Source organism: Lissotriton helveticus, chromosome 12 (assembly GCF_964261635.1).
Source record: "Lissotriton helveticus chromosome 12, aLisHel1.1, whole genome shotgun sequence".
Lineage (NCBI taxonomy): Eukaryota > Metazoa > Chordata > Amphibia > Caudata > Salamandridae > Lissotriton > Lissotriton helveticus.
Window position 1 is genome coordinate 141334648 of NC_136073.1, and position 20493 is coordinate 141355140.

A 20493-nucleotide genomic window follows, 5' to 3' on the forward strand; every position below is an offset into this window, starting at 1 on the left:
GCCTGCATTTGTATGACTGTTTTTTGTAAGAAAAACGCAAGACAGAGAATCAAATCATTCTCAGGAGGTATTTTAAAGAAAACGGGTGGCACTTTGGGTGTACATGTCTGTGGCGACAAAGGTTCATGAATAACGTGGTAGGGAGGGTTGGTGGGTGAGTGAGTGGATGGATGAGTGAGCAAGGGTGGATGTATAGATGGATGGATGAGTGATTGGATGTATGGGTGATAGAGGGTGGATGATTGGATAAAAGGGCGGATGATGGGTGTATAAGTGAAAGATTGGATGGATGGTTGAATGAAAGGGAGGGAGGATGGATGAAAGGGTGGATGATGGATGAGTGAAAGAAGGGATCGAGTGAAAGGGTGGATGGAATGAAAGAGCGGATGGTATAAAGGAGTGAAAGGGTTGATGGATAGATGAGCGAAATGATTGATGGATGAGTGAAAGGGTGGATAAAGAGATGGATGAGTGAAAGGATGAATGGATAAGTTTAAAGATGCATGGATGAATGGATAGGTTTGGATATGAAGGCTGGACAGATGGAATGATGAAAAACTGAATGATGGATGAAAAACTAGATAGACGACAGAATGTAAAGGGTAAATGGTGGACATCAGTAGGTAAATGGTAGAATGAAAGGTTGAATGGCTAGATCGATGGAAGAGATAAGAGATATCTTCTGGGGAGGGTCATGATGATTGCTTCATTTGCTTTTTGCCATAAGAGCTTTGATTTGATTTGGGGGTATTTTCAGTTTCTTCCTACTCACGTGCTCAAAAACATATAGTATTGTTCCACACAACATCAATTAACAGTATGGCATTAAGAAGTTGCAACTATTGCAAAAAAAGGAAAAGTTAACATATTATCGCATTTCTCTTTCATTTTGTGTAATGAGTGTGAGAAGTTGGCCTGATATGCAGTGCTCACTATTCTAGTGATCACTATGTATCAGTCCAAACAACCCTTATTGATGATTGGTTGTAAGTCAACCTTATAGACCAGCTATCCTAGTAGCATGGATACGAGCAGTCTAAGGCTAAGACTCTAGAGGGCGTGTTAAGCCAGCTGTTTTACCATCACATTACCCCTTGAACACCAAGTGAAAGGACACCACACAAGTTGTTATGAAAATAAACAGATATTTATTTATAACAAGTCTACCCTGAACTATGAGTCAGGGAGCTAAGCACAATACAAAACTCTTAAGAAAATACTTTAAGTCGCACAATTTACACAAATGCCCTAGGGGCACGAAAAACCATATACACAGTAAGTGGAATGCGAACTTGCTAGCAGGTAAGTAATACGTTTCTAGACTTAGGAATCGCTAGGCCTACAATTCTAAACACTGGGATTAGATGCAGGAGGCCTGTGGACGTCGTGTGCAGAGTGGGAACTCTCACGCGTAAGGCGGGAAAAAGTCTATGGAGGCTAGCAGTTGCAAAGTTACTGTTCTCGGGCGAACCCGACTAGGTGGGTCGAAAACGGGAGTCGATCCGAACACTTAGGGTGTTGGACTATGCTGGAGCACCGGAGTACTCAGGTTACCTAGCCCAGGGGCTGCGGCTGCATAGGGTTGAAGTTGCGTCGGAAACCCTCGTTGAAGAACCAGGAGCCTGAAGAAAGAAGTTGCTGGCAGGCGGCCAGTGAAGAAAGTTCGTGGAGATCCAAGCCTGGATCAGGGAAGAAGAAACCTGTAAGCAGAGGGGACCAAGTTCTGAATCACTAGCCAGTGATTTAGGTGGGCACCAGGATGGCACCGGACGAAGTCACCTCAGCCAGGTGAGTGGGCGCTGCTGGGCTCTGCAGTCTCTCGGGCCAGGAGGCGTTGTCGGCGACCAGGATGGAGGTGCGAGCTGTCCCACGAAGGTACTTGCTGTCGACGTCGCTGGACCCAGGATTGGGGCAACAAGTCTTGGCAAATGCAAGGCCCACACGGTGGACCTAAAATGGCGTCTTGAGTGGACCAGGAGGGTCCAAGGTGCTCCTCTTTTGGAGGGGAGCAAGGGCTAGTCTGGAGCAACCAGACCAGCAGTCGTTGTCGTCGTGGAGCGTCGTGAGGGGGCCACTAGCCAACGGGCAAGCGACCTGGACAATGCGGTGAGCAGCAAAAAGCAGAAGGGCCCCACGCAGATCTCGTGGATGCAGGGGGGCTGAACTTCGGTGCTGGAGCTGCTCAGGGTCGGGGCTTCTCTTACTCCAAAGCACTCAGTCGAGGGTCACTCGGTGGTCGTGCTGGACAAGCGTTGTGCAGTTCTGAAGATGGCCGGTCCCTCGAGGTCTCGTCACACCCACGAATCTCAGCGTGACTGATGATGTAGGTAGAGGTCAGAGGTGCCAGGGAAGCCAGTTGTCATCGTGCTGGAGCAGTCTTGATCCGAAGGAGAGACTGGCAACAAACCACGATGCTTGGTTGGTGCCTGCTGCTGCAGGGTGACTACTCCTTAGTCACAAGGGAGAATCTTGGGAAGAAGTCTTGAGTTCCTTTCGTGGAAAGTAGTTTCAGGATTCAAAGATGATCTAATTTGGAAGGGGGCCAGTTCCTACCTTTATCCTGCAAAAAGGGGCTGGCACGCGACTAAGTCCTGCCCTATGGGTGGGACTAGAAGGGGGGTGGTTACACCCCTCTCCTTTAGCGGGCTTTCTCCAGCCCAGGGTCTGGTGTGCCCCTGGAACTGGTTCAAGCCGGCCTATGCACAGTGAGCACCGGGGTGCCACTTGCAGTCACCTTCCTCTGATGCCCTGCCTACCTAGAATACACAAAACCCTGTCTGGGACGGTGCTGGCACCGCCCCTGGCAGGAAACCCTTTGTCCTTGCCTCCTGCTCTGGGAGGACTCCCAGCAGCAGGAGGGCAGACTTGTGTCTCGGTGGCAGCATCCATTTTGTGGAGCTAAGGCTCTGTTTGACTTTAACCGGGGTTATAGGTTACATACATGTCGTGTCCCTCTAGAAGGGTGGAATGCTAACCCCGTCGCCAGAATTCGCGAGGGGTTAGTATTCCAATTCGTATGACACCTTACTCGACATGTTTTGATAAAGCGATACCAGAGTTGGCATATAACCGCGAGGATTATAATGCACTTAAGAGTATATGGTATGCGATATCATGGAAACGGCTAAGGGATAGATCCCGAAAGCCGCAGACAGGCTCAGCTCATGCCAGAGCACCATCTCACACGATTCCAAGCACTCTGCCTTCAGGATTGTCAAGGCCTGCCATAGGAGTGACTGATAGGAGATCTGTGTGTCCATTTAGGGTTAGATATAGGAATACTATATCTAAAGCAAAGGGTGATTACACCACCTTGCCCCAGCTGTCAAACAGCCAGTTGTGTCTGTTTGGTTAGTCAGCCCAGGGGTGGCATAATACATGCTGCAGCCCCTGGGAGACTTCTGGGTGCACCTCAGCCCTGGGTACAGGGACTCAGAGAGGGCCCAGTGCCAATTCAGTACCTGGGTACAATTTGGAATAGAGAGAACAGCTAGGCTGTGGGTCTGATTAGCAGGCCCACAGCCAGGGAAAGTCGTAAACCAGTGAAGCAAAAAGCAAAAATCTGGGTGATCATAGGATTGCAGACCCTACTCTCCTACATGACCTCCCCCCCCCAAACTTTGGGACAATAAACTAACCTTGACCAGGTGAGTCTTCTTGCTCTAAGTGGAAATACCTGGAGAGCTCATCAGCATTGCCATGATCAGTACCAGGTCTGTGCTCCACTGTAAAATCCATCCCCTGTAGGGAAATGGACCACCTAAGTAGTTTGGGGTTTTCACCCTTCATCTGACTTAGCCATAAGAGGGGCTTGTGGTCGGTCTGAACTGTGAAGTGAGTTCCAAACAAGTAGGAACTCAGCTTCTTCAGGGCCCAAACCACAGCAAAGGCCTCCCTCTCAATAGCTGACCAATTTTTCTCTCTGGGGGTCAGCCTTCTGCTAATAAAAGCAATGGGCTGGTCGTTACCATCAAAATTCAGTTGAGATAGAACAGCTCCCACGCCCAACTCAGAAGCATCTGTTTGGACAATGAATGGCTTGGAGTAGTCTGGACTCTTTAGGATAGGTGCTGTGCACATGGCCTGCTTTAGGTCATTGAATGCCTTTTGACAGCCTTCTGTCCACTGAACTTTCTTTGGCATCTTCTTACTTGTCAGGTCATTAAGGGGGGTCACTATGGACCCATAATTTCTGACAAACTTCCTATAGTAACCAGTCAGGCCCAAGAAAGCTCAAACCTGAGTCTGGGTGATTGGAGGAGCCCAGTCCTTGATGGCCTGTATTTTACTCTCCAATGGCTGAACCTGGCCTCCACCTACAAGGTGGCCCAGGTATACAACCTGTGTCTGCCCTATCTGGCACTTAGTGGCCTTGATAGTGAGGCCTGCCTTTTGCAGGGCCTCTAACACTTTCCTCAGGTGGACCAGGTGATCCTCCCAGGTGGAGCTAAAGACAGCAATATCGTCAAGATAAGCTGCACAGAAGTCATCCAACCCAGTGAGAACTTGGAACCAAAGGGCATTACCACAAATTGATAATGCCCACCAGGGGTAGAAAATGCTGTCTTGGGCTTGGCCTCCTCAGCTAACCTGATTTGCCAATACCCAGCTGTCAGGTCAAATGTACTTAAGTAGTTGGCAGAAGCCAATCTATCTATAAGTTCATCTGCTCTTGGTATTGGTGGGCATCAGTCTTAGTGACTGCATTGAGTCCTCTGTAGTCTACGCAAAACCTCATCTCTTTCTTACCACCCTGGGTGTGAGGCTTTGGCACTAGAACTACTGGGCTAGCCCAAGGGCTATCTGAGGGCTCAATGACTCTCAGCTCCAACATTTTCTGCACTTCAGTTTTAATGCAGTCTCTAACATGATCAGGCTGTCTGTAGATTTTACTCTTGACAGGCAGACTGTCCCCAGTGTCAACCTCATGGGTACACCAATCAGTTTGGCTGGGTGTCAGAGAGAACATATGTCTAAAGGATTGCAGAACTTGTCTACAATCCTGTTGCTGATGTTCAGAGAGGCTGCCACAAAAGACAACACCATCTACTGATCCATCATCAGGATTCTGAGTGAGCAGGTCTGGGAGAGGGTCACTCTCTTCCTCCTGTCCCTCATCTGTGGCCAAGCTCATGTCCTTCCTGTCGACATATGCTTTGAGCCTATTCACATGGAGCACTCTGAGAGGGCTCCTGGGAGTTCCAAGGTCCACCAGGTAGGTGACCTCTCCCTTTTGCTCAATGATGGTGTGGGGCCCAGACCATTTGTCTTTGAGTGCTGCTGGGGCCACTGGCTCCAGCACCCACACCTTCTGTCCAGGCTGGTACACAGTCAGGACAGCCTTCTGGTCATGCCAAGCTTTTTGGAGTTCTTGGCTGGCCTCTAGGTTTTTGGATGCCTTCTCCATGTATTCAGCCATCCTGAAGCGGAGACCAAGTACATAGTCCACTATGTTGGTTGCAGGCTTTTTGAGAGGTCTCTCCCATCTTTCCTTCACCAAACACAGGGGTCCTCTTACAGGATGCCCATACAGAAGTTCAAAAGGGCTGTAGCCAACCCCCTTCTGTGGGACCTCTCTGTAAGCAAACAAGAGGCAGGGGATCAGGACATCCCATCTTCTCCTAAGAGTTTCAGGTAGTCCATGAATCATTCCTTTGAGGGTCCTGTTGAATCTCTCAACAAGCCCATTGCATTGTGGGTGATAGGGTGTGGTGAACTTGTAGTTCATACCACACTCCTTCCACATTGCAGTCAGATATCCTGACATGAAGTTTGCACCCCTGTCAGAAACGACCTCCTTAGGGAAGCCCACTCTGGAGAACACTCCAACTAGGGCCCTTGCCACTACAGGTGCTGTAGTGGTCCTAAGTGGAATAGCTTCAGGATACCTGGTGGCATGGTCCACCACCACCAGTATAAACTTGTGCCCTGCTGCTGTCTGGGGTTCCATTGGACCAACAATGTCAATCCCCACTCTTTCAAAGGGAACCCCCACCACAGGTAGTGGTATGAGGGGGGCCTTTGTTGTGCCACCTGACTTACCACTGGCTTGGCAAGTGACACAGGAGCGACAAAACTCCTTGGTATTCTCATTCATGTGGGGCCAGTGAAAGTGTGAGACAAGCCTGTCCCACGTCTTTGTCTGACCTAAATGACCTGCAAGGGGAATCTCATGGGCCAAGGTGAGAAGGAAACCTCTCAGAGACAAGGGGATGACCAGCCTCCTGGTTGCACCAGGCTTGGGGTCTCTTGACTCAGAGTACAGGAGTCCATCTTCCCAGTATACCCTGTGGGCACCTGTGGCATTCCCTGCAGCCTCAGCAGCAGCCTGCTGTCTGAGGGGTTCAAGGGAAGGGCAGTCTAACTGTGCCTTCCCCAGGTCTTCTCTGGAGGGTCCCCCTGAGCCCAGAAACTCAACTTGACCAAGTTCAAGCTCTTTAGGCTCAGTTTCCCTCAGCTCTCTCAGATCAGCCTCCTCAGAGACTTGATCCTCAACCTGGGGCAAGGGGGGAGGCGAAGCCTTCACCCTACTGCTCTTCTTCTTGGAAGGTGTCTGGTCCATTCTTCCAGGATCCAGCACCTGTTCAGTGGGGCATCTTCTGGCCTGTGACCTAGTCACAGCAAGCACATGTGCTGGCAAGCCTAACATTTCCATGTGAGTCCTCTGCTCCACTTCTGACCATAGGGATGACTCCAAATCATTGCCCAACAAACAATCCACTGGGAGGTCTGAACTAACCACAACTTTCTTTTGGCCACTTACCCCTCCCCAGGAGAAAGCAACAATCGCCATACTATGACTGGTAGTGACGTTGCTGGCATTGGTCACCAGGAAATCTGTACCTGGCATGATCTGTCCAGGGTCCACAAAGTTAGGTGTCACCATGGTGACACTGGCACAAGTGTCCCTATAGGCCTGAGCCATTTTGCCATTTATCAAAGGTGTCTGCATTGTATTTGCCCAAAGTATTGGGGCTTACTTCAGGGGACATATCCATATCCCCTGTACAGACAAGGACAGCCTGAGTGAGTGTGCCAACTAAGTTGTCAGACCCCTCAGTTCCCAAGGTTAACCCAACTAATGCCTTGGGAGGTACACTACCACTACTGACTGTACTAGGGGGTGCAGTTGCCTTAGGGGCTGTAGTGGTAGGAGTTTGCCCTCCTCTTTTGGTGCACTCACTAAACCAGTGAGACTTACTTTTACAGTACTGGCACCACCTTTTTGACTGGCCTTCTTGAGTCTTCTTCTTCTGGGAAGCCTGACCCCCACCCTCTTTGGTTTGTTGGGGACCTGGTGAAGACTTCTGGACATTTTGTTCATTCTTAGTATTACCCTTCTGGTCTGCTTTCTTCTGACCACCCTGGTTCTGGTTCTGGTTCTGCTTGATCCTTGTTCTGACCCATTTGTCTGCCTTCTTTCCCAATTCTTGGGGAGAGGTCAGATCTGAATCAACAAGGTGCTGGTGCAACAACTGGTTCTGACAATTATTTAAAATGTGCTCTCTCATCATCAGATTATACAATCCTGTGTAATCAGTAACCTTGCTACCCAGCAACCAGCCCTCCAAAGCCTTAGTGGCACAATCCACAAAGTCAGACCAGTCCTGAGACTGAGTTTTCTTGGTGTCTCTGAACAGCAACCTGTACTGCTCAGTGGTTAAACCAAACCCATCAATCAGTGTATTTTTCAGGACCTGGTAATTGTTAGCATCCTCTACTCTTGTAGTGAGGAGCTTATCTCTACCTTTACCATCAAAGGAGAGCCACAGTATAGCTGCCCACTGACTCTGGGGAATGCACTGCACAGTGCAGGCCCTCTCCAAAGCAGCCATCCATTTCTGGATGTCATCCCCTTGTTTAAAGGGGGGCACTATCTTTGTCAGGTGTTTAGTATCTAAACCCTTCTCTCTATCTCTTGGGAGATTGCTGCCACCAGTGGGAACTATCCCACTCATCTGCTGCTCTCTAGCAAAGGCAAGCTTTTCTTTGGCAAGGGCAAGTTCTTCCCTTTCAATCCTCAGAGCAGCCTGTCTCATTCTAGCTTCATGCTCTATTCTCTGGGGGGAAGTCAATCTCCTCTGGGGAGAGTTCCTTCTCCTCTGAGAAGAGGCATTAGAGTGCAGAGATCTATTGGAGTCCCTAGAAAGAGATCTATCTCTCCTAACTCCAAGGTTAGGCCCACTTCGGGTCAGTACTGGGGGTCCCCCAGATCCTAGCCCAAGTAAGTCTAAATTGGCCCTATTTAGCCTTCTGACTACCTCAAGACCTTTGTCTACCTCATCCCCAGAGAGTTCCTCTTGATCCTCCTCCTCAACTGCATTGGCAGTGTTGGGGCGGTCTGGATCCCCAGTGGTACCCTCTAAGGCTGGCATATTCCCATGTAGCTGAGAAATCTTTCTCGCATCATAAGTCTCTAAGAGACCTATCAGAAAGGGAATGGTGGGGTTAGACCCCTGTTTCAGTTTCCTGGAGGTACACACTTGTCTCATCTCCTGGAAACTGAGAGCTGCATATCTTGAAGTGACCTGTGGAGGGTCAATAACCACAAGGGGGGTCTCAGTAGACTCTCCCTGGGTAGACATGCTTTTCTAGTGAGGTGTAAGTGGTGCACTTACCTACACTATATGTTTGCCTACTGATCCCTTGCTAGAGTTGTAGTTTAGGGTGTGCTAGGCCCTAGGAGCTACAACAGCTGGTTCAGTAGAACTCAGAGTATTCTAAGCTAAGTTATATGTACCTCAGTACTTATGTGATCTTTCAAATGATATTCTTAGGATATGTGTGGTAAAACAACAGCAAGCTCAAATCCCAACCGCTGCTCACCAATGTGAGAAGTTGGCCTGATATGCAGTGCTCACTATTCTAGTGATCACTATGTATCAGTCCAAACAACCCTTATTGATGATTGGTTGTAAGTCAACCTTATAGACCAGTTATCCTAGTAGCATGGATACGAGCAGTCTAAGGCTAAGACTCTAGAGGGCGTGTTAAGCCAGCTGTTTTACCATCACATTACCCCTTGAACACCAAGTGAAAGGACACCACACAAGTTGTTATGAAAATAAACAGATATTTATTTATAACAAGTCTACCCTGAACTCTTTATGAGTCAGGGAGCTAAGCACAATACAAAACTCTTAAGGAAATACTTTAAGTCGCACAATTTACACAAATGCCCTAGGGGCACGAAAAACCATATACACAGTAAGTGGAATGCGAACTTGCTAGCAGGTAAGTAATACGTTTCTAGACTTAGGAATCGCTAGGCCTACAATTCTAAACACTGGGATTAGATGCAGGAGGCCTGTGGACATCGTGTGCAGAGTGGGAACTCTCACGCGTAAGGCGGGAAAAAGTCTATGGAGGCTAGCAGTTGCAAAGTTACTGTTCTCGGGCGAACCCGACTAGGTGGGTCGAAAACGGGAGTGGATCCGAACACTTAGGGTGTTGGACTATGCTGGAGCACCGGAGTACTCAGGTTACCTAGCCCAGGGGCTGCGGCTGCATAGGGTTGAAGTTGCGTCGGAAACCCTCGTTGAAGAACCAGGAGCCTGAAGAAAGAAGTTGCTGGCAGGCGGCCAGTGAAGAAAGTTCGTGGAGATCCAAGCCTGGATCAGGGAAGAAGAAACCTGTAAGCAGAGGGGACCAAGTTCTGAATCACTAGCCAGTGATTTAGGTGGGCACCAGGATGGCACCGGACGAAGTCACCTCAGCCAGGTGAGTGGGCGCTGCTGGGCTCTGCAGTCTCTCGGGCCAGGAGGTGTTGTCGGCGACCAGGATGGAGGTGCGAGCTGTCCCATGAAGGTACTTGCTGTCGACGTCACTGGACCCAGGATTGGGGCAACAAGTCTTGGCAAATGCAAGGCCCACGCGGTGGACCTAAAATGGCGTCTTGAGTGGACCAGGAGGGTCCAAGGTGCTCCTCTTTTGGAGGGGAGCAAGGGCTAGTCTGGAGCAACCAGACCAGCAGTCGTTGTTGTCGTGGGGCGTCGTAAGGGGGCCACTAGCCAACGGGCAAGCGACCTGGACAACGCGGTGAGCAGCAAAAAGCAGAAGGGCCCCACGCAGATCTCGTGGATGCAGGGGGGCTGAACTTCGGTGCTGGAGCTGCTCAGGGTCGGGGCTTCTCTTACCCCAAAGCACTCAGTCGAGGGTCACTCGGTGGTCATGCTGGACAAGCGTCGTGCAGTTCTGAAGATGGCCGGTCCCTCGAGGTCTCGTAACACCCACGAATCTCAGCGTGACTGATGATGTAGGTAGAGGTCAGAGGTGCCAGGGAAGCCGGTTCTCATCGTGCTGGAGCAGTCTTGATCCGAAGGAGAGACTGGCAACAAACCGCGATGCTTGGTTGGTGCCTGCTGCTGCAGGGTGACTACTCCTTAGTCACAAGGGAGAATCTTGGGAAGAAGTCTTGAGTTCCTTTCGTGGAAAGTAGTTTCAGGATTCAAAGATGATCTAATTTGGAAGGGGGCCAGTTCCTACCTTTATCCTGCAAAAAGGGGCTGGCACGCGACTAAGTCCTGCCCTATGGGTGGGACTAGGAGGGGGGTGGTTACACCCCTCTCCTTTGGCGGGCTTTCTCCAGCCCAGGGTCTGGTGTGCCCCTGGAACTGGTTCAAGCCGGCCTATGCACAGTGAGCACCGGGTGCCACTTGCAGTCACCTTCCTCTGAAGCCCTGCCTACCTAGAATACACAAAACCCTGTCTGGGACGGTGCTGGCACCGCCCCTGGCAGGAAACCCTTTGTCCTTGCCTCCTGCTCTGGGAGGACTCCCAGCAGCAGGAGGGCAGACTTGTGTCTCGGTGGCAGCATCCATTTTGTGGAGCTAAGGCTCTGTTTGACTTTAACCGGGGTTATAGGTTACATACATGTCATGTCCCTCTAGAAGGGTGGAATGCTAACCCCGTCGCCAGAATTGGCGAGGGGTTAGTATTCCAATTCGTATGACACCTTACTCGACATGTTTTGATAAAGCGATACCAGAGTTGGCATATAACCGCGAGGATTATAATGCACTTAAGAGTATATGGTATGCGATATCATGGAAACGGCTAAGGGATAGATCCCGAAAGCTGCAGACAGGCTCAGCTCATGCCAGAGCACCATCTCACACGATTCCAAGCACTCTGCCTTCAGGATTGTCAAGGCCTGCCATAGGAGTGACTGATAGGAGATCTGTGTGTCCATTTAGGGTTAGATATAGGAATACTATATCTAAAGCAAAGGGTGATTACACCACCTTGCCCCAGCTGTCAAGCAGCCAGTTGTGTCTGTTTGGTTAGTCAGCCCAGGGGTGGCATAATACATGCTGCAGCCCCTGGGAGACTTCTGGGTGCACCTCAGCCCTGGGTACAGGGACTCAGAGAGGGCCCAGTGCCAATTCAGTACCTGGGTACAATTTGGAATAGAGAGAACAGCTAGGCTGTGGGTCTGATTAGCAGGCCCACAGCCAGGGAAAGTCGTAAACCAGTGAAGCAAATAGCAAAAATCTGGGTGATCATAGGATTGCAGACCCTACTCTCCTACAATGAGTTAACCTGCTTTGTTTATATAAACACATTTCTCATGTGTTTTGGTGTGTGCTGTAACTATTATGGAAGTTGTTAGGTATCATTATGTCTTGCCCTTAGCCCTGCCCCTAGCCCCACCCACTCCCTACAACTCGAGCTCATTTTAATGAGTACCTGCACTTATTTTTTCCCATTTAAAGCACTGGATGTACTCCTTTTGGGCAGATACTTTTTGCACCTTTTCCCAGCCCGGATTTTTACCCTCGAACGTAATTTTTTTTATGGAGCTCAAACCCTCCTGTAGGATAAGTCTGGATTTGTATCCAACAAAATCCTCTCGAATAACTGGGGTAACCATACAAGGATTTTCTCAGACTAATATTAATAGGAATGAGTGTTGCATTAACTGGGGCAGAATAGAGTGTTATAATTCCTCTAATGCAAGTCTGCTGACCAAATTCAAAGTCTGTTTCATGGTTTCAACTTTTTCGGAGAAGGGGATATTTAATGTCCTGCACTCCTTACGCCAAATTGGTGACGTACCCTTGTTTTCTTTCCCATCCATCACCCTTCGCTTCCTTTTGTGTGTATGCACATGATTTCAATTACATACATTGCAATCACCACCAGCCTCTCTTTCGCTGCACCAAAGAATCGTTTGTTCGTGTGTTCATTACGTTGCAATGCTTTTAGCGCCTCCACCGTGCTCGTGTGTTTTGGTCCGTAAACGGGATCGTAGTTGGTCATAGAAATTGCAATTTTCTTTTTAGCTTGTCTTCGATATTACTCATTTTTCTTCTTAATTTGTGTTCATATTTTAGAAATATAAAACATTTTTCCAATATGTTTCTGCTACTCTGTTATTGCATTCCTTATCGACCTGCAAAATGTAAAATGAAAAATGCATTTTAAACCGAGTTCCACTGGCACTCTTGTCTGTGCTCTCTTTAAGAAGTTGTTTCGCCATTATGTATGTGCTCCAGTGGCGCAATCGGTTAGCGCGCGGTACTTATATGGCAGTACTTGCAGTGAGCAATGCCGAGGTTGTGAGTTCGAGCCTCACCTGGAGCAGGATATTTTGTAATAAAACACGCCAAGAAACTGACTCTTTATTAATTCCTACACTTTGGAGATTCTAGTGGCGCCAGTAAAATGCAGCTCATCACGCGCACATGCCATCATTTTAAGACTTTTTTGTCTTCCTGGATCTCTGCCTTGAGATTACATTGGGTTGTGCTATTTATTTTTCATTATTGGTATTTTTAACGTGACAACAGGAGTAACGAGGTGCTTTACAATACAACGCAGTATTAAAACTTGGTCAAATTACAATGCTTTTTCGTTTCTGGAAGAAAACACTTTTACAGCTGTTTGTTGGAGATGTCATTGGAGAGCTTTAGACGCCTTGCACGAGTTAAGAAGGAAGGCGCTTCAAGCTACAAATGGTTTCCGCAATTTCATTTCCACTACAAGGTGCAACAGAGGTAAATCAACGTGGTCATTACAACGACCGCGTTGTAATAATGCATGCCATTACTCCCCAAGTCGGAACAACGAAATGCTCTGGGGAGGGGGGGGTGGGGGGGGGGGGGATGGTGCTGGATGTTGGAATAGTATAATGTATTATTCCAACTCCAGTCTGTGCAACAGTAGGGAGGATGTTGGATTTTAAATCAAACACCTTCTTACCCCTAGTGAAAGTCGTTATTCCGACTTGCGGATTCATGACATGCGTTGTAACCATGCGGTCGTTGTAACAATGCGGTCATTGTAACAACTGCGTTGTAATGGCATGCAGTCTCCCGGTTTCGTGGTAAACCCCCCTTTTGGGGGTATTATTTACAAGCCCCTTGCGCTGCCGATACACCACTTTTCCCCTTTTTGTCAAAGAGGTGACCAGGCGGTGCCAAGTCTCGTGCTTCTTTGTTTATCCTGGATGGGGAAGCTGTCAACTTTGTATTGACCAGATGGTTACATTACAATTTTGGACATAAATAAATGGATGATTTAGGCCAACACGAGAGTGGTGCATTGGCACCATCTAGAAGTGGGAGTGATCTACAACTTCCCCACAGTCTTAAAGTTTCCTGTAGGCATCAACAGTCGGGTGAAGCGGAGGTACATATTTAGTGAATTTAAGAATGTGATCATGTGTTATCAGAGAGGAAACCACGGTATGGAGGATGGAACATGGGTGAAGTCAATAAATCAGTCCGTATTTGTACAGCGCAACCACTGTCACCCTTAGGGGTATCTGGGGGCTGAGGGTGCTGTGTCGCTGTTGAAAAGCCAGGCAGTGTGCTTCTTTCTCAAGTCTGGTAGGGAGGGTGCTGTACCGAGGTGGAGGGCCAGGGCGTTCCAGGTCTTGACCACAATGTAGTAGAAGGAGTGGCCTCCACTGTGGTTGTAAAGGATGCAGAGTTGTATACGAGGGTGAGAGAGTCTGATGGCAGGTACCTTGCGCGTAGGTAGAAGTTCAGTCGATGGCTGATGTAGGAAGGTCCTTGGTTGTGAAGGCCCTTGAATGCATGCATGAGGATCTTGAACTAGCATCTCTTCTGGATGGGCAGCCAGTGAAGGTTTCTGAAGTGGGGGGTGGTGGTGTGGGTCCACCTGGGGAAGTCCAGGATGAGTCTGGCCACAGTGTTCTGTATGGTCCAATGTCTAATACAGAAGGTTGGTGGAGCCTGGTTTGCACAGAATGTGGATATTTGATAAGAGAATAAATACATGTTTGTTAGGATAAAAGGGAAGCGTAATGCCAAAGAACGTAGTAAAAAAAAGCTAACACTAACTGGTGTCTCCCTAAGACAATATTCTGGTCTAATGTTGGGTATGTCTGGATAATGGCGAGTTGGGGTGGGTGAAATGGCAACATCTTTTCCAATCCTCATGAAACTCCATGAGAAACAACTTCACAAAGATTAGACAGTGTTTTGATTTGCCACATATGCCTGAAAATAGTAACTTTTTCAACAATTTGTGTCTCAAAATGTAATCTTACAGAGAAAAGCAGTGTATATATTACATTAGCCATATGAATCAAAAACACTGCCAAAGATGAGTTTGCATAGAAAAAACACACTTTGGATGGGTTCAGTGTGCATGTAAATTATCTTTAAATGTGAAGATAAATGTTGCACATGGGAAGGGGAAGTTAACCTGCAGAATTGCACGAACATTGTAAAGGATAAAAAATAGGAATGCCATATAAAGTAGTCAGCAAAAAAGTCTTAACACTCTGTTAGACCTGCCATCTTTTGGCCTGCTTCCCCGGTCTCTTTGCTTTCTGATCTCGTGTTTTTGATGGCATGCTGGACTTCACTTTGGCTGGTTTAGTGTCTCTGTGCGCTTTCTTACTTGTATTCAGTGTTACAGTGCAAGTGCTCTTACTGTAAGTTATGTTATGATTGGTATTTCCATGAGTGGCATCATTGACTTACTGGTAAGTCCTTAGTACAGTGAACTGTGTGTGCCCAGGGCCTGTAAGTCAAATGCTGCCAGTGAGTATGCAGCACAGATTGTGCCACTCACACAAGTAGCCTTTCAAAGGCGTCTCAGACCTGCCACTGCAGTTTTAACTGCCAGGTTAACCTGGCAAGTGCACCCACTTGCCAGACCCTAATCTTCCATTTTTCTTTATGTAAGGCACCCCTAATCTAGGCCCAAGGTGCTCACATAGGCAATGTGCAATGCATGTGAACAGTATGACATGTAGTGATGTGTTTTACATGTCCTGACAGTGAAATGCTGTGCATTTCGTTTTTCACTATAGCAAGGACTAGCTCTCCCATAGGCTAACATTGGAGCTGCCTTGCAACATTTTTACAAGTGTAACTCTCAGTTGGAAAAAGCTAGAAATTTGGAGTTTAGGTTCTCTGAACTCCAAATTTGATAAGATTGAGATTGCAGAGTGACCGCACCTGAAGCTTGTCAGCTCGTCAGGCGAGAGTCAGAGTCAGACGCCGTGCTGAGCTGTGCTGAGCTAGGAGCCGCTAATGATTGAAAACTCAAGGCGGTCAAGGCGGTCAAGACGATTGTGGCAGCAAGTAAGCTGCTGGAGTCGCCGAGAATTGGAACGCGGTAGGAGCCGCCATTGCCGCTGTTACCTCGACCTCCAGAGCGGTTGCCGCTTGTGGGGCAATCGCGACAGGAGTTGAAAAGCAAACGCGGCAGGAGCCATTGACATAAAAAACATCAAAGCGGCCATCAAAGCGGCCGTTGCCGCCTGTGGAGCGAACGCGGCAGGAGCCGCTGAAACCCAAACGCTTGCATTAAACCTCAAAGCGGCCGTTGTCGCTTGCGGAATAAACGCTTGTTTCCTTCCCAGTGTAAAAATTGGCTTTTGTAGTCTGGTCTGCCCTGTTCCCATGATGCACTGGACCAGGGACAGACTAATTTGCATACAGCCAGGTTCTGAAACTGGGATGGTGCAATGAGCTAAAAAACGGTGTTGGATCTAGCCCTGATCTCTTGACTGGGTGAGAGTATTCTGCTTAATTCAGAGACTCTGTCCCTCACCACCCCTTGTTGTAAATATTTTTGTCCACCCTAAGCGTGGAAGGGTATACTCAGATGTGAGTCCCTTGCTCATTGCACCATCAGGATTCAAGCAAGCCGGGCCGAAGACGGCTGAAATGCCAGAAACCGGTCCCCGGAAGCTTGTTTCCTTCCCAGTGTAAGAATTGGCTTTTGTAGTCTGGTCTGCCCTGTTCCCATGATGCACTGGGCCAGGGACAGACTAATTTGCATACAGCCAGGTTCTGAAACTGGGATGGTGCAATGAGCTAAAAAACGGTGTTGGATCTAGCCCTGATCTCTTGACTGGGTGAGAGTATTCTGCTTAATTCAGAGACTCTGTCCCTCACCACCCCTTGTTGTAAATATTTTTGTCCACCCTAAGCGTGGAAGGGTATACTCAGATGTGAGTCCCTTGCTCATTGCACCATCAGGATTCAAGCAAGCCGGGCCGAAGACGGCTGAAATGCCAGAAACCGGTCCCCGGAAGCTTGTTTCCTTCCCAGTGTAAGAATTGGCTTTTGTAGTCTGGTCTGCCCTGTTCCCATGATGCACTGGGCCAGGGACAGACTAATTTGCATACAGCCAGGTTCTGAAACTGGGATGGTGCAATGAGCTAAAAAACGGTGTTGGATCTAGCCCTGATCTCTTGACTGGGTGAGAGTATTCTGCTTAATTCAGAGACTCTGTCCCTCACCACCCCTTGTTGTAAATATTTTTGTCCACCCTAAGCGTGGAAGGGTATACTCAGATGTGAGTCCCTTGCTCATTGCACCATCAGGATTCAAGCAAGCCGGGCCGAAGACGGCTGAAATGCCAGAAACCGGTCCCCGGAAGCTTGTTTCCTTCCCAGTGTAAGAATTGGCTTTTGTAGTCTGGTCTGCCCTGTTCCCATGATGCACTGGGCCAGGGACAGACTAATTTGCATACAGCCAGGTTCTGAAACTGGGATGGTGCAATGAGCTAAAAAACGGTGTTGGATCTAGCCCTGATCTCTTGACTGGGTGAGAGTATTCTGCTTAATTCAGAGACTCTGTCCCTCACCACCCCTTGTTGTAAATATTTTTGTCCACCCTAAGCGTGGAAGGGTATACTCAGATGTGAGTCCCTTGCTCATTGCACCATCAGGATTCAAGCAAGCCGGGCCGAAGACGGCTGAAATGCCAGAAACCGGTCCCCGGAAGCTTGTTTCCTTCCCAGTGTAAGAATTGGCTTTTGTAGTCTGGTCTGCCCTGTTCCCATGATGCACTGGGCCAGGGACAGACTAATTTGCATACAGCCAGGTTCTGAAACTGGGATGGTGCAATGAGCTAAAAAACGGTGTTGGATCTAGCCCTGATCTCTTGACTGGGTGAGAGTATTCTGCTTAATTCAGAGACTCTGTCCCTCACCACCCCTTGTTGTAAATATTTTTGTCCACCCTAAGCGTGGAAGGGTATACTCAGATGTGAGTCCCTTGCTCATTGCACCATCAGGATTCAAGCTAGCCGGGCCGAAGACGGCTGAAATGCCAGAAACCGGTCCCCGGAAGCTTGTTTCCTTCCCAGTGTAAGAATTGGCTTTTGTAGTCTGGTCTGCCCTGTTCCCATGATGCACTGGGCCAGGGACAGACTAATTTGCATACAGCCAGGTTCTGAAACTGGGATGGTGCAATGAGCTAAAAAACGGTGTTGGATCTAGCCCTGATCTCTTGACTGGGTGAGAGTATTCTGCTTAATTCAGAGACTCTGTCCCTCACCACCCCTTGTTGTAAATATTTTTGTCCACCCTAAGCGTGGAAGGGTATACTCAGATGTGAGTCCCTTGCTCATTGCACCATCAGGATTCAAGCAAGCCGGGCCGAAGACGGCTGAAATGCCAGAAACCGGTCCCCGGAAGCTTGTTTCCTTCCCAGTGTAAGAATTGGCTTTTGTAGTCTGGTCTGCCCTGTTCCCATGATGCACTGGGCCAGGGACAGACTAATTTGCATACAGCCAGGTTCTGAAACTGGGATGGTGCAATGAGCTAAAAAACGGTGTTGGATCTAGCCCTGATCTCTTGACTGGGTGAGAGTATTCTGCTTAATTCAGAGACTCTGTCCCTCACCACCCCTTGTTGTAAATATTTTTGTCCACCCTAAGCGTGGAAGGGTATACTCAGATGTGAGTCCCTTGCTCATTGCACCATCAGGATTCAAGCAAGCCGGGCCGAAGACGGCTGAAATGCCAGAAACCGGTCCCCGGAAGCTTGTTTCCTTCCCAGTGTAAGAATTGGCTTTTGTAGTCTGGTCTGCCCTGTTCCCATGATGCACTGGGCCAGGGACAGACTAATTTGCATACAGCCAGGTTCTGAAACTGGGATGGTGCAATGAGCTAAAAAACGGTGTTGGATCTAGCCCTGATCTCTTGACTGGGTGAGAGTATTCTGCTTAATTCAGAGACTCTGTCCCTCACCACCCCTTGTTGTAAATATTTTTGTCCACCCTAAGCGTGGAAGGGTATACTCAGATGTGAGTCCCTTGCTCATTGCACCATCAGGATTCAAGCAAGCCGGGCCGAAGACGGCTGAAATGCCAGAAACCGGTCCCCGGAAGCTTGTTTCCTTCCCAGTGTAAGAATTGGCTTTTGTAGTCTGGTCTGCCCTGTTCCCATGATGCACTGGGCCAGGGACAGACTAATTTGCATACAGCCAGGTTCTGAAACTGGGATGGTGCAATGAGCTAAAAAACGGTGTTGGATCTAGCCCTGATCTCTTGACTGGGTGAGAGTATTCTGCTTAATTCAGAGACTCTGTCCCTCACCACCCCTTGTTGTAAATATTTTTGTCCACCCTAAGCGTGGAAGGGTATACTCAGATGTGAGTCCCTTGCTCATTGCACCATCAGGATTCAAGCAAGCCGGGCCGAAGACGCCTGAAATGCCAGAAACCGGTCCCCGGAAGCTTGTTTCCTTCCCAGTGTAAGAATTGGCTTTTGTAGTCTGGTCTGCCCTGTTCCCATGATGCACTGGGCCAGGGACAGACTAATTTGCATACAGCCAGGTTCTGAAACTGGGATGGTGCAATGAGCTAAAAAACGGTGTTGGATCTAGCCCTGATCTCTTGACTGGGTGAGAGTATTCTGCTTAATTCAGAGACTCTGTCCCTCACCACCCCTTGTTGTAAATATTTTTGTCCACCCTAAGCGTGGAAGGGTATACTCAGATGTGAGTCCCTTGCTCATTGCACCATCAGGATTCAAGCAAGCCGGGCCGAAGACGGCTGAAATGCCAGAAACCGGTCCCCGGAAGCTTGTTTCCTTCCCAGTGTAAGAATTGGCTTTTGTAGTCTGGTCTGCCCTGTTCCCATGATGCACTGGGCCAGGGACAGACTAATTTGCATACAGCCAGGTTCTGAAACTGGGATGGTGCAATGAGCTAAAAAACGGTGTTGGATCTAGCCCTGATCTCTTGACTGGGTGAGAGTATTCTGCTTAATTCAGAGACTCTGTCCCTCACCACCCCTTGTTGTAAATATTTTTGTCCACCCTAAGCGTGGAAGGGTATACTCAGATGTGAGTCCCTTGCTCATTGCACCATCAGGATTCAAGCAAGCCGGGCCGAAGACGGCTGAAATGCCAGAAACCGGTCCCCGGAAGCTTGTTTCCTTCCCAGTGTAAGAATTGGCTTTTGTAGTCTGGTCTGCCCTGTTCCCATGATGCACTGGGCCAGGGACAGACTAATTTGCATACAGCCAGGTTCTGAAACTGGGATGGTGCAATGAGCTAAAAAACGGTGTTGGATCTAGCCCTGATCTCTTGACTGGGTGAGAGTATTCTGCTTAATTCAGAGACTCTGTCCCTCACCACCCCTTGTTGTAAATATTTTTGTCCACCCTAAGCGTGGAAGGGTATACTCAGATGTGAGTCCCTTGCTCATTGCACCATCAGGATTCAAGCAAGCCGGGCCGAAGACGGCTGAAATGCCAGAAACCGGTCCCCGGAAGCTTGTTTCCTTCCCAGTGTAAGAATTGGCTTTTGTAGTCTGGTCTGCCCTGTTCCCATGATGCACTGGGCCAGGGACAGACTAATTTGCATACAGCCAGGTTCTGAAACTGGGATGGTGCAATGAGCTAAAAAACGGTGTTGGATCTAGCCCTGATCTCTTGACTGGGTGAGAGTATTCTGCTTAATTCAGAGACTCTGTCCCTCACCACCCCTTGTTGTAAATATTTTTGTCCACCCTAAGCGTGGAAGGGTATACTCAGATGTGAGTCCCTTGCTCATTGCACCATCAGGATTCAAGCAAGCCGGGCCGAAGACGCCTGAAATGCCAGAAACCGGTCCCCGGAAGCTTGTTTCCTTCCCAGTGTAAGAATTGGCTTTTGTAGTCTGGTCTGCCCTGTTCCCATGATGCACTGGGCCAGGGACAGACTAATTTGCATACAGCCAGGTTCTGAAACTGGGATGGTGCAATGAGCTAAAAAACGGTGTTGGATCTAGCCCTG

The 20493-nt window shown here is 48.7% G+C and overlaps 1 long non-coding RNA gene and 1 other non-coding gene across 2 annotated transcripts in view; both read left to right on the forward strand.

Annotated features, from left to right (window-relative positions):
* Window positions 1-20493, forward strand: part of LOC144798500 (uncharacterized) — a 96662-nt gene that overhangs the window by 30773 nt on the left and 45396 nt on the right. The window lies entirely within an intron of this gene.
* On the forward strand, window positions 12491-12585 carry TRNAI-UAU (transfer RNA isoleucine (anticodon UAU)). The gene is made up of 2 exons: window positions 12491-12528; window positions 12550-12585. It is a non-coding gene; the product is annotated as a tRNA-Ile (tRNA).